The 17,872-nt window shown below is 45.3% G+C and overlaps 1 long non-coding RNA gene across 1 annotated transcript; it reads right to left on the reverse strand.

The window, feature by feature from the left end:
• Positions 1 to 6,233: 6,233 nt before the first annotated feature.
• LOC108348835 (uncharacterized) lies at positions 6,234 to 17,289 on the reverse strand. The gene is made up of 4 exons (XR_015642720.1): positions 17,202 to 17,289; positions 15,600 to 15,737; positions 14,690 to 14,790; positions 6,234 to 8,787 (listed from the first exon to the last, which is right to left on the reverse strand). It is a non-coding gene; the product is annotated as an uncharacterized LOC108348835 (long non-coding RNA).
• Positions 17,290 to 17,872: the final 583 nt, after the last annotated feature.

Raw genomic sequence — 17,872 nt, forward strand, 5'->3', positions numbered from 1 at the left:
TTCCCCTGCTACTTCACGCGGAGGGGTCCTCAGTGTACACTGGCAGAGGCGCTAGCCGTCAGGTTTAAAAGGTCAGTGATTGTTCCTTTGGTGCCCCGTTCTCCCCTTTGGGGATGAGAAGTCTTCTTCCGTGTTATCATATGCTGGAATTTGCACCTGTGGGACTGTGAAAGGCAGCCTGGTTCCTGGTTGAGTACAGGCTAGAAACCCCGGTGACCCTGAAGGGACGGTAGGCCTTTTGCTTGACTCCTGGGGAACCAGCCCCTGGTCACTTAGCCACAGGCCTCCATAGATGTGTGACCTCAGTCACATAAGGGTAACGCCCTAAGCACCTGCACAGGTAGAGGACGGACCGTAGGTCACGTAGGCTCAAGACAGATCTCCATTATAATGAGGTACCTAAAGGCCTGGAGGCTTAGCCTATGAAACTTCCTTCCCAGACACTCCTCCCTGCAAAAGGTATTTAATCTCAAGCCTACGTACGGTTTTACTCATCTACTTTCCGCCATGACAATAAATATCTTAAAACTGTGGATTGTCCCTTTTCATCGGGATCCACCGTGGGGAGCCATAGAGAAGCCCTTCACCTACAGAGCCCCCATCTAATCTCCTATAGAAGGCTTCTCTACGCTCCCAGTGGAGGCCACCACCAGGTCAAACTCAAGCCTCAAGTTGTCAAGCCAAAGACTCTCACCCGGGGGACCCGCCGAAGCTCCCTATCTTCCCCCTCGGATCCAAGCTAGATCTAGCCGCCGGGGCCTCCACTCCGTTCTCAGCTCTTCTGAGGCTTCCAGCGGTGCCTGGATGACCAAGAGCCTGAGAACCTGATGGCCCCGGCCTCCTCGCAGGCCTGAGGACCCCTGAGCCAGCTCAGCTGAGTCCCCTGCCTCAGACTGTGCATCCCCACCCCTACAGCGTTGTCCTGTGTGGCTCCCCTACAACCCTACATCCACCAGGAGATGGCATGGGTTAAGCACGGTCAACTTCCCGTGTCCAGCCTCTCCAGTAGCCGAGCCCTGTGGCAGAGCAGACGAGGGACCCCACAACAAACCAACGCGTAACTTGTTTTTTTGTTTTACAGGAATCATGTTGAGGGGACTGTTAGTGTCTTTAAAGATTTGAGAAACATTTAACATGTCAATATTTTACATTATGAGATGACCAAGAGACTTTGGGGGCTATGATGGTTTGAGTAACAAATGCGCCCCCCCCCCCCAACTCATGTATTTGAACAGTTAGTCTCTGATTAGTGGCTCTGTTTGGAGAGGCTGTGGAACCTTCAGGAGCTGTACTTTTGGAGATGCTCACCCAGGAGGGCTTTGAGGGTGATAGCCATTCTCAGTTTCCTGAACATTGACAAGAATGTAAGCAGTCAGTGGTCTGCTCCTGCCCAAGCTTGTTCCACACTAGCACTCTGGAAGTGTAAACCTAAATTACTTTCTTCCTTAAGTTGCTTTTGGTGGTGATATTTGGTGGGGAAAAGTGACTTTTTGCTTTCTTTTTTTTTTTTTCTCTTTTTCAAAGCTGGGGACCGAACCCAGGGCCTTGCGCATGCTAGGCAAGCGCTCTACCGCTGAGCTAAATCCCCGACCCCGATTTTTTGCTTTTAAAGGGATGTGTTGGTACGCACATTGAGCTCACAAGGAGTAGATTGAGATTGTTAGCTCCATATGTCAACTTGATGCAGCCTTCAATCGTGCATCTTTTTTTTTTTTTTTGGTTCTTTTTTTCGGAGCTGGGGACCGAACCCAGGGCCTTGTGCTTCCTAGGTAAGCGCTCTACCACTGAGCTAAATCCCCAGCCCCTCAATCGTGCATCTTAATGAGGGCTTGTTTCCTTTGGGTTAGCCTTGGCACGCTGTGGGTGATTGTCTTAATTAAGTTTACTGATATAGAAAGACCCAGCCCAGTGTGGGCAGCCTCATTCCCTAGGGTGCAGATCTGGAACTGCATCAGAGTAGAGAAATCAAGCTGAGTACGAGACAGTAAGTAAATATGCAGTCGTTTCTGCACTGGACTGTCATGTGAGGTGACTAGAGGATTCAGGCTCCCGTCACTGTGGCGTCAGTTCTAGGACTCGCTAGAATCCTTTCTCCCCTAAGTTGCTTTTGTGTCAAGGTAACTTTATCACAGTAACAAAAGTGAAAACAGAACAGAAACTCCTAAGCCCACCACCTTCAGCATTCTGGACAGGAGAGTGAAACCAAGCACCTCCTGGAAAAGGCAGGCTAGGAAGCCACACGGCTAGGTGAACTGACATTTCACTGTAATCGCTGCACTTGGGGCTGAGGCGGGAGGATCGAGAGTTCTAGACCAACCTAGGGTGCATAGTACATTCTGAGCCAGCCTGCGTATGGAGAGAAACCATAACAAACAGATGAAAAAAAAAAACACATATGCGAAAGCTAATGTTGATTGAATGTAGCCCAAATAGAAAACTCACTTATCTATAAAGTCAGCATGAGAAACCAGTATATATCACAAGCACCAATCAGAGACATGCTTACAAATAAATTATGAAAAAAACAAAAACAAAAACAGGCCTTGAACCAAGGAAAGGAAAGACTTCCACAATGAAAAATGTAAAACACCGAAGAAAGAAGTTGAAACAGAAGATAGAAAAAATACAGACAGAAGATAGAAATACATACACACACAGACACACACACACACACACACACACACACACACACACAGGTTGGCAGGGTCAAATATGAAAACGGTTACAGAAACCAAAACAACCACAGATTCTGTGCCGTCACCATTAAAACTTCATGGCATTCTCTGTGGGAGCTCAAAACCAAGCCTAACATTTGTACAAAAGAGTGAGAGGCTCCCTATAGCACAAGCAATCTGGAGCAAAGACAACACCAGAAGTCTGACAGCACCCGACCTCAAATTGTACCGTAAACCCTTAGTGTCCCAAACAGGATGACCCTGACACAGAAACAGACAAGTGGGGTAGAGTGGAGGACCTGGAAACAATCCCTCCTTGCCACAATCCCCCATAGCCATAGCCACTTTTGATTTGTGACAAAGATGTCAAACCCTAATGGGGGAAATGAGGGAGGGGGAAGTTTTTCAATAACTTCTGCTCACCAAACTAGATATCCACAGGTAGAAGAATGAAGCTAGATCTTCAGCTCTAACCCTGTGGAAATCAATTTAAAATGATCAAATGCACTAATGCAAGGCCAGAAACTCTCAAGGTATTAAAGGAATAAATCAGGTAAACACTTGAAGACACGGGCACAGGCCAGGAGGAGCTGCAAGGGATTCATTCTGTTAGCTCAGCAAACAACACCAGTATTTGATAGCCAGGGTTTTGCAGAGATAAATGCTTATGCACAGCATAAGAAATAATTCATAGGTTGCAAGGAAACATGGAATGGAAGAAAATCTGTCTATACATCGGACAAAAGAACAATGTCTTTTTGTATCTTAAAATCTATGTAAAAAACTCAAAACCAAACAAACAAACAAAAAAAATCAAAACCAACCAAGCAAACAAACCAAAACTCCACCCTTGACAGGACCTAATTGATAAGAAAGCTAATGAACAAAAAGTTCACAAAAGACAAAGTAAAAACAGTCAAAAACAAATCACAAATGTGTTCAACATTTTTAGCTACCAAGGAAATGGGAACATAAACCTCCCTCGGAGTCCACCTCGCCCCAATCAGAATGGTTGACCTTAAGAAATGTATGGGGCTGGAGAGATGGCCCAACAGTTAAGAGCACTGGCTGCTCTTCGAAAGGACCTAGGTTCAATTCCCAGCACCCACAGGGCAGCTTACAACTGTGTTCTAGGAGATCCTACACTCTCACACAGACATACATGCAGACGAAACCCCAATGCACATGAAAAAAAATCAAATGAAAAGCAACATAAATCAATAACAAAAAAAGCAAACAAACAAAAACAAGAACTCCTTTGAGCACGTGTGCAGAGCCTTCTGCACTGCCAGTGAGAATGTAAATTCACCCAGCCACTCACGGTGGAAATCTGGCGTTTCCTCCGTTAACTATAACCTAGAATGGCCATGTGACTCAGGTTCTAAGTCAGCATGCTCTTACATTACAGCGCTCTTCACAAAAGTTAGGATGTGGGATCAACCTGGGGTCCATCCACGAGGCAGAGAGAGAGTATGGTATAGAGACATGGAGGAACTTTCTTCAAACGAAAACGAACTGCGTTCTTCAGAGGAAAACGGATAGAACTAGAGATCATCATACTAAGTCAAATGATCCAGAGATGACAGGTATCGTGTGCTTTCTCTCATCTGTGAACACTAAATTCTATCATATGTCGTAGTTAGCTTCCGTTAGAAACACGACACACAGGGAAGGGCCTCTCAAATGGGGCACTGCAACCACTGGGTTGGGCTATTGATACGTCTGTGAGACATTTCCTTTTTTTCTTTTTCTGCCATGCAAAAGCAAGAGGTTTATTGTTTCCTGCGTGCCCGGGATTGACCTTCAGCAGCCTCTCAAGAGACTGATGATGGTTGAGACATTTTCTAGATGGCTAACTGATACAAGAGGGGCACAGCCAACTGCGGGTGGTACTGTTTCTAGAGAGGTGGCTCAAGCTGTTTAAGAAGGGCTGCTGATCAGGAACCCAGAAACGAGCCAATCAAAAGTACTCCTCCTTGGTCTTCACTTCAGGTTCAGCCAATGGGGTTTCTGCTTGAGCTCCTACTCGCATATTACTGTGTATAGTAAACATATACGCATATGTGTGCGCGCACGCAGTCTCTCTCTCTCTCTCTCTCTCTCTCTCTCTCTCTCTCTCTCTCTCTCTCTCTCTCTCTCTCTCTCTCTCTCTCTCCCCATCTTAGACCAACATGAAAAAAGAAGGGAAGATTCTGGAGTCTTCTCAGGCACTCTGCCTAGAGAGTTTGAACACAAGGAAGACCCATTTCCAGAGCCTGCAGAGGATAGGTGCTTCGGTTCCTGGGGCGGGGACTCCAACCGCGCTGAGGAGCCTGGGAGGAAAACCTCTAAAGCTTACTAGTGAGTGCCACACATCATCGCCCCTACTCACAACTAGTCCTCATGGCTTGTCCTAACACACCACCCAGAGATGAGGACTGGAACACACACACCGATGGCGGCAGACTACATCAATCCTGTACACGTGGCGTTTTCCATGCTCAGACATTGCAAAGGAACTTTGCACTAGAGTCTTCCTACTTGACGTTCTTGACAGACCAACCAGGCATGGCTCTCAGCCAGTTTTAGTGACGGATAAAAATTAAAAGTCTTCCAGATATGTGTCTCGCTCTAATTTTTACTGGTAGCTTCCTCTGTGCCATGGCCTTACCGTCAGCCAACCTGGCAACCCTGTCGTGCCAGGGCTGTGGAAAACCCCAGATGTCTGGCAGCCACTTAGTTACCCTCCGCTTTGTACCTCACTCTAGGGGACAGGATGAAGGAGGACGAATTTGGAGCGAGCCTGCGGAAGCCCAGCTTCTCGGTCTCTCTGTGTGGCTTTTGTCATTATCTATGAGCCAAAATTCAATATAAAACTTTATAATAGTTTATTCCAACAGATTTTTAAGGGGGGGGGAATCTCTAAGCGTGATGTAGACCTTAATGCTTCTTCGATTTTCCTATTCACTTCTTTGCCGCAAACGCTGAAGTATGGCTCACTTCCATGTCTGAAGCAAATGGGGACAGTGCTGGATCTCCTGGGAAGACAGTACTGCAGAGAGCTTTGCAGATGAGAAAGGTTGAAGGCCTTCAGAGAAAAACATCCTAGAAGGCAATGTGTTGGGAGTCTGCTGTCTCCTTTCTTGCCTCTCCTTCCCCTCTGTTGCTAAATGTACACTCCTCCCACCTCTGGCCTGGGTGTGTCTGGCACAAATCACATTTGTATCTGAGCTTTCCTTTCCGTTTTTATTTTCTCCTTAAATGGCTTCATGCAAACAAATATTAACATTGCATTTTGGAAGTTTAATCCCCACTCCTGCCCCCCACCCCACCCCCCTCTAGAATTACTCCTGGAACCCCACAGTGCCCCAGCCTAGAGGGTGTTTAGAAAGGTTCCTGACTCTTTTCTGGCCTTCATTACAGGCTTTGATGCAGATCCTCACATAAGATCTATTTTCAATTGTGGGCCTATAGGCCACATCTGGAGGTGACCAGAGAGCATCGCGAAACTGGAAACATGAAATATTAGAACTCAAGAAAGTCTTTACAGAAAATGTAGGGAGAATGAATACAGGAGTACAGTTAATTCAAGGTTTATTTAATACCTTTTTGTTTTGGTTTGAGTTTTGGCCCTAGTTACACACTTCCCAATTTTAGAACCAAAAAAAAAAAAAAAAAAAAAAAAAAAAAAAAAAAAGCAAAAAAGGGGGGATGGGCTTTTGTATTAAAAGCCTTTTCATATGTGCTTGCCCTGTTGTAGGCCCTGATGTCACACTGCACCAAAGAGAAATAGCAAGCTATCAATCAGTGTTTTTGAGCGCAATGATACCAGGGAGCAAAAGGCTCATTGCCATTCTGTCTTTTTCAGGTGTGATCACATGATGGGCGCGACTTTACCATCGCCAGACAGCTCTGCGGGCCTGAGCGCCTCATGCACTCCAGAAACATCGATCATCGAACGACCCTGGCAGGACCCTGGCAGCGGGGAAACCATAGCTAAGCTGCGACGTCGCCCTAACGATAATTCTCCGGGAGTCGCTGCGCTGCTGCAGAGTGGGCGGTGAGATGCAAATGAGCTAAGCCAGAGCGCCTTCTAATTGGCCGAAGCTCTTCTCCTTTCACCCCTCCCCCCTGAAACCTGAGTCCCTGTCCATAAATACCCTCAAGTCAAAAAAAAAAAAAAACCTCCAAAAACACTTAAGAAATGGTGCCTGCACACGGGCACTTCCCCTAAAAAAGCAGCCTGCAGAGCGAGGGGGAGACAAAGGGACAATTCGGAACAAACAAGCTGTCTATAAACAGATATTCTCCAGTTAAACGATAAGATAGTAAAGGGATCTCCTTTAACAGAAAAATACTAAAAGTCCTGTGCTCGGCAGATTCAATGAATCAGCGAATTGTTTCTGCAACCATCTGAGGTCAGTTAAATTGACCTATCATTCCAGCTAACATTTCTTTGGCTTGTTACGTTTTAAACCACTCGAAAATTGGGAAAGTACTTGGCTAGCTCTGGAAAGGCCAGTGGGGGCCTGATGCCCAACAGCTTTGAAAGGCAGACTGAGAAACCTGCCCATAAATGATCTCAGTCTCTCCCCCCACAGGAATCTATCTGGGCGTGAAGGTGAAAAATGTCCACTTCACAGTTGTGGAAGTGGAGGCTTGCAAAAGCCCAGATAACAGAAGTTTAACCAATCAGCTGAATAACCGCAATGGTTCAGTCCGGCACTCTTCTTTCAAATCGGGTATCAACATCAAGTTGTTCTAATATTTGTGAAATAATCCGACAGCATCGTTTTTACATTTACAATGAGGACAGCAGTCACGTTATTGTTTGGATGTGAAATCCACCCCCATCCCCACTCATATGTTTGAACTCTTGGTCCCCAGATGGTGGCGCTGTACTGGGGAAGTTGTAACTGGGAGGTGATTAAGTCATGCTGGAGGAAGTGGATTACTGGGAGGTGGGCCTTGAGGCTCACAGCCTGACCTTGTTTTCTTCCGTGTCCCTCTTTTCTGTTCACAGCCAAGATGTGAGCAGCCCTCCTGACTTTCTGTGGCATTCCTGTGGCATTCCCAAGCCACAGCCAGGAACTACTCCCATCCTGTTGCATCGAATCTAACAAAGCGTGAGCCAGAGTAAATCCTTCCTTCTCCAAGTTGCTTCTCTTCAGGTCTGACTGAAGAGAAAGTGACAAACGGTAAACACAGGCACCAACAGACTAACACCTCGGTCACTCTGGAGTGAGGACCACGGAGGGAGAAAAGCTGGGGACTTTCTTACCTCACCCAAGCTGTTTCATGAGCAGTGTCTGCCTCCAGGCACAATTGAAGGCTGTGTGGGTCTTCCCCGGTCACACCCAGCCATAGAAGTCACTGTCATGTTGCAAACGGGGGAACTTGAGTCTGAAGGAGTCAAATGATTCACCTCGTATCACACAGATGCGATCTATACCCAGGCTTAGAAATTCCATGACTTTGAAGAAAATGTCACATTTTTTTTTCTGGTTTGTTCTGCTATTCCCAAACTCTTTTCCATGGCCTCTGTCTACCTATAAACTCACATTGTCTAAGACTTGTTGAAAAACTTTTTTTGTGAGGGATCCTCCCTAAAATAGTTCAGCTTCTAAACGAATTACTTCTATGTGGCCATCCATTATAGAGAAAAACAATAGTAGTGTTGTCAGGTGGGCTCGGTATAAGAGTATAAAGACTGGTGATCCCAGTCAACAAAAGGAGGGTCCTTCCAGCTGTCAGCACTGGCTCCCTGGAGTTCTGCCATGCCCACTGTGGCCTGGCAGGATCCTTTCTTCAAACTATGGAAGCTCTCTCGCCAATGCAGAGGGGTTGGGTGAAGATTGGTGTACCTGATCATGCTATGTACTCCTGGGCTCTTACACATACACAGCCATAAACAGAAAATGGAGACAAAGGGAACAGGCCCGGACTGTCCCAAGGGAAGGACACCTGCTCTTCTGTGCCAGTGGAACTGCCTTCAAGATGGAGGGAAGCAGGTAACTTCACCCATTCCTCTCAGTCCTCAGAGTTACCCAGGAAACCCTGGGAAAGAAAGTCTCGGAATTTTCACACGTTCAGTTCTCTAACAGATCAGCGGCTCCACGTGGTGGTGACAGCACTGGGGGAAGAAGCAGCAAACAAATGGCTGTGAAAAGTAAGAGCTGTGCCCTGAGCACAGCCAGGGTCTGCTGAATGTCATTATACTTGCCATGCATCACCCAGAGTCTGGTTTCTCATGCTTTAATTCTACAACGGTTACGTAATGAGGAAAAGTTGCCCTGTTTACCCGGAGTCTTTCTCTGATGTGTGCTCATTTTCCTTCCCCCCTGCACTGTCTGACGAACATTTGAGCTGCAAGCCCTTGTCTGAAGCCTCACGTCCTGGCCTGTCCACTTATTCCCCAATTCTTGTGCTCAAGCTCGGTGACACCCTTGTCACTCTCATTTCTGCCAGCACCAAGGGAGGGTTTGACCATCTGCTGGGAAGTCACCCCCAACCCCTGGAGCTTCCCGAGGTGCCTGAACCACAGTAACAATCCACCATCACTATTCCAAAGGCTTCCAGAAAAGTCTTTGTCACTGAGAAGATGGCTTTGGAAAGGACTGGAGATGTGTCTAAAATACATGGTGTTCGAGGTTTGTGTATTACACACACACACACACACACACACACTTATATTTCATGACATCTTGTTTTTCTGAATTTCTGACCCCCATGCTTTTAAAATGTCGAATTAATTTAACATTGAGAAATCTACTTATCTACATCTAGGCATGTATTCTTTTGACACATTTTGTAATATTGTTGCAGTTCGAATTGTAGCCACAGTGTTCTTAAACAGTTGAAACAATAAGCATCCGACACAAACAGAAGGAACAGCCAAAGGTGATTGAGCTGCAAGATTAGGTTGAGGGGTTTTCCCAGAAGACAATGGGTGAGGAGGAAAAGAGAGAGAGAGAAAGAAATGAGATCAGGGGTGCCAGAATCTGGGCACAGAGGTCGTAGAAGGAGAGGGTGAGCAGGATTGGCAAGGGGAGAAAGTGGAGAATTATTGCCCCCTCCTCAAAAGAGGAAAGGTTGGGAGACTTGAAAATCAAAATAAAAACAGGGAGGAAGGAAGGCTAGGAAAGCGCACGGATGGCAGTGAAATCCAGCTTACCCCATACATAGGAAATGCTATAAGGCCTTCAGGATGAAGGGTGACTCGCCACAGGAGAGAAAGGGTCAGGCTGCCCTCTCGTGTGGAAACATGACCTCTGGACACATGATAGCAGCGCAGGACTCTTAAACAACGAGAGGAAATGGACCCGCGCCTAGGGTCCTATTTCCAGACAAATGCCCTTAACTTTTGAAAAAATAAATTGAGAGAGAGATTGGGGAGGGAGGCAAAGGGAGAACGCTCAAGTGAGCAAAATCAAAGACATAAGGCAAGCACTCTCACAGCTATCTCAGACTTGTCAACTAATCCCAAATATACTTTGGGGCTAAACGTCCTAAAAGTAAGAAAAAGGTCCCCAGAAACTTCCTATACAGGACAGTAAAGTACGGGGGCTAAGCATTTTGCTGACATTGACCATTTAGGAAAAACAATCTAGAATTTCAACTCTGATGAGCATGGATATCATCAGAGAGGATGGAGGAACGGTAAGGAGCTGATGGTCTCAGGACAGAGCACCACCCTCATACGCTTAGGGACAATCAGGACATACATACCCAGGAGAATATGTCCTAAGACAAAAGAACCAACTGGAGGGGTTGGGGATTTGGCTCAGCGGTAGGGCGCTTGTCTAGCAACCGCAAGGCCCTGGGTTCGGTCCCCAGCCCCGAAAAAAAAGACAAAAAAAAAAAAAAAAAAAGAAAGAACCAACTGGAAAGCCAACCGCATTACTTCCAGTCCAGCCAAAGAAAGCGTGACCTGTGCAGCAGAAGGCGGGAGCAAACCACAGAAAGGAAGGCCGGCTCAGCAAATATGAACGAATCAGAAGGTTTGGATAGAACTGACCACAAGGCCAAATAGATCCACCTATGGGCTGAATGCAGGAAACTCTACCTACAGTCAAGCACAGAGCAAACACTCTCAAAGCCAAAAACATTGGAGTGCTGAAAACACAAGGATTATAAATTAACACTCGGGCTGGAGAGATGGCTCAGAGGTTAAGAGTTCTGACTGCTCTTCCAGAGGTCCTGAGTTCAATTCCCAGCACCCACATGGTGGCTCACAACCATCTGTAATGGGATCTGATGCCCTCTTCTGGTGTGTCTAAAGACAGCAACGTGTACTTATATAGAATAAATAAATCTTTAAAAAAATTAATTAATTAATTAACACTCAGATACAGAATAAGGAGGCCTGGTGTGGTGCTCTTACAAATCTGAGATGAAAGACCTGAAGTCCGAGGATATTTTAAGAGGCAAAAGATGATGCTCTAAGGAGTACAGACCCGCCCATAGGTGATACGGGGCCATCCGTGGTAGTTGGGGACGTTGTCCCATCCATTCCAAGATGGGCCAAGCAAGAAATCAAAGCCAAGTACTGATACCAAAGACCCAAAGGACAGGTGCAATGTGGCAAACAGGACTCTCACCTGGAGAGAGCACACATTGCCTAGGATGTGCATGCGAAGCTGTTGCACACATAGGCCTAGGATAAACTTGGAGCCTGGCTCAGATTAGGCCCTCTTCCCCCCACTACAGCAAAAATAGAAATGGCCATGGCTGGGAAGAAAGATCATCTGGTAAAAGCGCTGACCAAGAAGAATGCTCTCCACCTCTGGTCCAGCTCTGTAACCTACCTGCTGATGTGAGGGGTAGACTCCAAGCTCCATTTCCTACAGGGTTTATGGGACATAAATTCTCATACCATAAAGTTCACCCATCGGAGTGTATCCCCGTTCCAACCGCTTTAGTATTCTCAGAGTTGTGCCATAATTACCGTAGTCAGCTTTTAGAACGTTTTCACTACCCCAAAAACCCGAGGCAGGCACTTTCCAGATCCCTTCCCAACCTCGTCCTGATACTTCTAGCCCCAGCAGCCCAGGCTTCACTATCAAATCTCATCCATGTTGTGGCTCTTGTGAGTAACCCATTCCTTCTCATAACGCCCAGTGATGTTTCAGCAGGTGGGCGTGCCGTGTTTTGCTTTCTCTTCCGCTGGGCGTTATCTGAGCAATTCCTCCCTTGGGCTGCTACACGCAATGGTGCTCTGAATGGTAGTGTACACGTCTGTGTGTGAAGGTGGGTTTTAATTTCCTTGATTGTACTCCTATGAGTACAATGAATATAATTCGAGCACTCCAGACGCAGAGGCAGGAGGATTTTGACGTCCAGGTCGGCCTCGGTTCCACAGTGTGTTCCAGGCGTGTCCGGGCTCTGAGTCATGAGGTAACCCCATATCCACCTTTTTAGACACTGCCAAGTGACTTCATCGTCTTGGCTCACACAATTTGTGTACATGGCGTCTTGAAGTTCTCTGCACCCTCGTTCCATCCCAGCCATCCCGGGAGGTGCGGGGTGGCGTGTTATTGTGGTTTGTATTTGTACTTCTCATAAGTTAATCACAGCTTCTGTGTATGTCTGGTGGCCATTGGGGAAAATGCCTCCTCCGACCCTTTGTGCGTTTCTTATTGAGTTGTCATTGGACTACCGAGTTGTAGAGTTTCCTAGAAATGTACGGTTTATTAATAATACATTTGCCCAAACTTTTGGCCATCACGTTTCAGGATAGTCTCATTTGAAGTGCAAACGGTTTCCTTTAATTGATTAGCTAAATAATTTTAAGGAATTATTTTATCTTTACTTATGTGTCTATGTATGCATGTATGTATGCATGTGTGTATGCATGTATGTGCATATGTGTATGTATATGTTCTAGGTATCATAGGCCAGAAGAGGGCATTGGATTCCCTACAGCTGCAGTTACTCTCGGTGAGCTGCCTGTCGTGGGGACCAAACTCAAGTCCTCTGGAAGAGCATCACATTCACGCCCTTAACTGTTAAGCCACTCCTTCAGCCCCATTGATGCATGTGTCCAGCTATTTATTTATTATTCTATTTACTTAATACATATGGTGATTTGCCTGCATGTGTGTCTGTATACCTGGTGCCCATGGAAGACAGAAGAGGGGATCAGACCCCAACCCCAGAACTAGAGTCACAGGTGGTAGGGAGTCTTGATGTGGGTGCTGGGAATCCAATCCAGGTGCCGTGGAAGAGCAGAGAATGCTGTAGCCCCGAATCCATCTCTCCAGCCCCCGTTTATTTATTTTGACACAGAGCTCATGTGGCTCCAGCTGACCTCTCCCCGTGTATAGCTATGACTGCCTTTAAGCCCCCGGCCCTCCTGCTTCCCCTTCCCAAGTGCTGGGGTTATAGTGAGCGCCGCCACACCCAGCAGAAGTTTTAAATTTTGACCAAGTCCAATTTATCAGTCTTTGATCACTTACGACTGTGGTGCCCTAGCCAAGAAGCTCTTGCTTAACCCAAAGCCACAAAGATACATTTCTCTTTTTTCTTTGAAGAGTTATATGGTTTTCAATGCTTACTTTTAGGGCCATTTCCTGCTTTGAGTTAATTTTTTGTATAATGTGGCGTAGGGTCAAATTCCATTCCTTTCCATGTGGATATTCACTTGTCTCAGCACTATTTCTTGAAAGAGATTACTTTATTAACCCCTTGAATTATATTTATTCTCTCTTCAAACCTATGTGACCACATAGCTGGGAATGTTACCTACTTAGTAGTAAATGCTTGCCTAACATACACAAAGCCATGAGTTCAATCCCACTGCATGATTTAGTACAGCCATGCACACACATACACACACACACACTATATACATATACACATGCACACACATACACACACTATACACACACATAAAATACATAATTTTCATTTTGAAAAAAATTGTTTATGATTTTAAAATCAGACAAAGGCAGTATTAAAAAGAGAGCAGAGGGGGCTGGAGAGATGGCTCAGTGGTTAAGAGCACTGACTGCTCTTCCAAAGGTCCTGAGTTCAAATCCCAGCAACCACATGGTGGCTCACAACCATCTGTAATGAGATCTGATGCCCTCTTCTGGTGTGTCTGAAGACAGCTACAGTGTACTTATAGATAATAAATAAATAAATCTTAAAAAAAAAAGAGAGCAGAGTTTCCAGTAACTTATATATAGTATTAGTCAAGACAATGAAAGGGCTGAGTGCAGCTTAGCAAGAGGGTGCCAACACACACACACACACACACACACACACACACACACACACACACACACTGGTTTCAGTCCTCAGCATTGTAAGTAATAACACTATATTTCAAAATAAGTGGGTATGAAAGAACAATGCAACGGAGGCTGGAGAGATGGCTCAGTGGCTAAGAACACTCCTTACATCTTCCAGAGGGCCCAAATTTGCTTCCCAACATCCACATCAGACAGCTCACAACTGCTTATAACTCCACTCCCAGGGAATTCAACTCCTTTTCTTGACTTCCTACAGACATATGGAAATATACACCCTTGGACCCACACACATGCATAAAATACAATATTGTAGCCAGGAAGTGAGTTCTAGGACAGCCAGGGCTACACAAGGAAACCTAGACTTGAAAAAATATATATATACTAGAATATATATATAATATATATATTATATATATATGGTTATAGTTGACAATAGTTGTGTCTGATGAGGACTGCAAAGGTAAGCAAACACAGGAAAAGAAGCCATGTTTTTCTCCCATTCATTGATGAATTAAAAGGTTAAGCTGGAGGCAGAGTTCAGAGGTAGTTTCCTTAGTATATACAAGGCCAAGAATTGATCTTCATTGCTGCAGTAATAATAATGAAAGAGTAGTAGATAATAACGTAACGTGCAATTTATATGATTGTCCAAAGTCAACAGTAGACGACAAACACAAACGTTTATGACTAAATTATTTTAAGTCTCCCAGCATCCTAGACCAACAAAGGAAATATCCTCAATTTAGCAAAGATCTCAAGCCAAAAGTCTAAAGCAAATACCTGTAGACACCTTCTGATGCATTCATTCTCTTCGGGTTTGGAAGAAATCATGTCTGTTTTCATGTCTGTGTGCTTTTGCTTTAACATTAACTCTGGCCGAACTGATAAGGGAAGGAGAGGGGAGGGGAAGGGAGGGGAGGGGAAAAAACGGGTGAAAACAGAAGTGGAGCCAAGCAAGCTTATTCCTGGCATTTGATCTGATCTTATATGTTAAAAGAAGTTACATATGTATTAAAACAAGTCAGAGGCTTTACGTTTGATGTTAAATATGAGACAGTGTATGAAAAGGATAGCACGCTTCTTGCTGTGTGCTGGGGGCCCACACCTTTATTCCCAGCACTTGGGAGGCAGAGGCAGGAGGATCTCTGTGAGTTCAAGGCCAGCCTGGTCTACAGAAAGGGTTCCAGGACATCCAGGGCTACAGAGAGGGTTCTAGGATAGCCAGGCTACACGGAGAAAGAAAGAAAGAGAGAGAGAGAGAGAGAGAGAGAGAGAGAGAGAGAGAGAGGAAGGAAGGAAGAAAGAAAGAAAGAAAGAAAGAAAGAAGGAAAGGAAAATGGCATCATTTCTCAAGACCTGCAATGACCAATGGGAAATTTAAGAATAGCAAGCAGTTACAGAGAACAAAAAGAATAATAGGTCTGTGTCTCTGCTCCCAATTTTGGTTTCCTTCTTCCTTTCTTTCCTCCCTCCCTCCATATTGCCCTTCTCCCCTTTCTGCCTGCCCTCTATCCTCCCCCCTGTCTAAGACCCTGCCTCTGGAGCCTCAGGTATTTGAAATGACTCAATGATCTGATTCTACTGCCTTCTCATCCCACTAGCTTTTTCATAAGTTTCTCAGGAAGCAGGTCAGAAGATCTCCAGAAGAGGCAGCTTCCAAGCAAGAAAGTGGGGGATGAGAGAGTCCTACCTTACAAGGAAGTGCTCAGAGGGCATAGCAAAGCTTCCAATGGGGCAGGGCACAGCAGACTGTCTCAGGGCTTCCCTTCCTACAGCCATATCTGAACAGTTAGTCCACAAGATAATGTCCAATGTGCTGATCACCTGCCTTGAAAGTTGAATAAAGAAACCAATCAAGACTGGGTGTGGTGGTACACACCTCGGGATTAAAGGCAGAGACAGGCAAATCTCTGAGTTTAAGGCCAGTCTGGTCTACTTAGAGTTCCAGGATAGCCAGGGCTACACAGAGAAAACCCTGTCTCAAAAACTAGAAAGCAATCAATCAAGGAGATCGCTTGCCTCTTCCACAGAGTAGAACCCCAGATAAACAGGAAAGAAATAATGTATACGCAAAGTCTCCATTTTGCAAATGCTACTGAACAATTACAGTGTCTGAATCCATCCTTGGAGATTAACCTTGGGAAATGGGATATTCCTATAGATTCAGAATATCGCTGCAACAGACTTACTAATTTAAAAAAAACAAAAACAAAAACAAGAAACAAACTAACAAACAGAAAGCCCCAAAACTACAATGTTTCAGTGGAGAGACCTGTGCACGTGGTATCTTAGCCAAGCTCAGAGTTAGTGAGTGGTGCTTAAATCCAGTCTGCATGTGCACACAGACTCACACATGCTTAGACATTCCGCAGTTCCCAAATAAACACACAGAATGCGCTGTAAACTTGTAATTTCAGAATAACATTGAGTAGATTTTTTTTATATATGAACATGTTTCATACATACAGAAGTGTATTTTGTCTCATGACCATGCTTGTACAGTATTCTTGGGGGCAAAATGCAACCTCAACTCTGAGGAGCCATCAGAAAACCCCAAAAAGGAGCATCCTACAAAATGGCAGGTCACTAACTCCTTCTTTGGCTATGTCTATCAGTGATTAACGAGTCTGACAGGCAGAAAATCCCAAAAAACTATGTCCCAGAAGGTTGGAGGCTTGGTGGGGAGGTGGGGGTGGGGGAAGCATGCCAGTCAAATGCTCGTGCAATTCTGAGCTATGTTTGAGGCCAGTAAGGGGCCATGAGCAGGTTACTTGCTGAGCTTGGAGAAGACCCGTGGTTAGTGAGCCATAGGACAGGACATCCGCCTTAACTGTGGAAGTGGGACACTTGTGAGCTTGGCCTGCAGGTTAGTAGGTCACAGCACATCCTCCCTAAACACCCTTTCTGATCTGTGGGCTGCATGTGGGGAAACTGGGCAAGGGAGACACTGTATACACTTTGGCTCTGCTGGTGAAACTTTTTTCACCAGGCTGCAAATGATTGTGAAATGAAGGGCTTTAGAAAAAGTAAAACCAGGAATCAAGAGAGACAAAGCACCAGAACACATCCTGTCTTGTGTAGAATCACTCGATATTTTAAATGCCTTCCATTACCTTGAAGTTAATCCACAAATGCAATTCCATACCGTTCAGAATTCAAGTTGGATTTTTTTTTTAAAAAAAGGTTTTTCATGTGTCTATATTTATTTTTAAGATCTTATTGTTTCAAACGTTTTTCTTTCTCTTTCATACTTGTGGACCTGTTTGCCCCAACTCCCCACACCTCTCCTTACCTCCCGATTGAATCCTTTCCCACTCCACACTGAGATTGTTTCTGTTTTCTTTTCGCCTCTCCCCCACTGAGCCTCGCTATTTTGGGAAGTGGGGCCTGCCTTGGTATGTGGTCAACCCACCAACGTCACAATATTAAAGGAAATGACACACTCTCTCAGCAGCCAGCAATGTCAACAGTGCCACAGCTAGCGGTGGGATTTTTTTTTTTTTGACTACCTTCCCAAATTGGATCCTTTAAAGAAATTTACAAAAGAATACAGTACCATGAGAGTGTAAACCGGCCTGAAATAATTATGTGGAGATTTTCTGTCAGATGTGAAGACAAAAATTCTAAGTTCCTCTTGTACTGTCTTTTTGTTGTTGTTGTTCTCTGTATCAGAACAAAGAATGAGGACCACAGAGTACGGAGTGATCCTCAATACACTGGGTCTGCACAAGTGTTCTCCTGTCCTGGTGGGAGCACAGAAGCATCTGCATAGCCAGTGCTCAGATTTATCTTAGGAAGATACCTTTTCTTTTCCACCAGGGAGCAAAATGGATGATGCTCACAGTGTAGGGGGTGTCTGGGTGTTTTTTTTTTTTTTTTTTAGGAGAGCCAGAAGCTATGCAGGGGCAGCCACCTGTGATTCTTAATCATCCTCACAGCCAGAGGACCCCAAAAGCATAATCT

Source organism: Rattus norvegicus, chromosome 18, assembly GCF_021556685.1.
Source record: "Rattus norvegicus strain SHRSP/BbbUtx chromosome 18, alternate assembly SHRSP_T2T, whole genome shotgun sequence".
NCBI classification, from domain to species: Eukaryota; Metazoa; Chordata; class Mammalia; order Rodentia; family Muridae; genus Rattus; species Rattus norvegicus.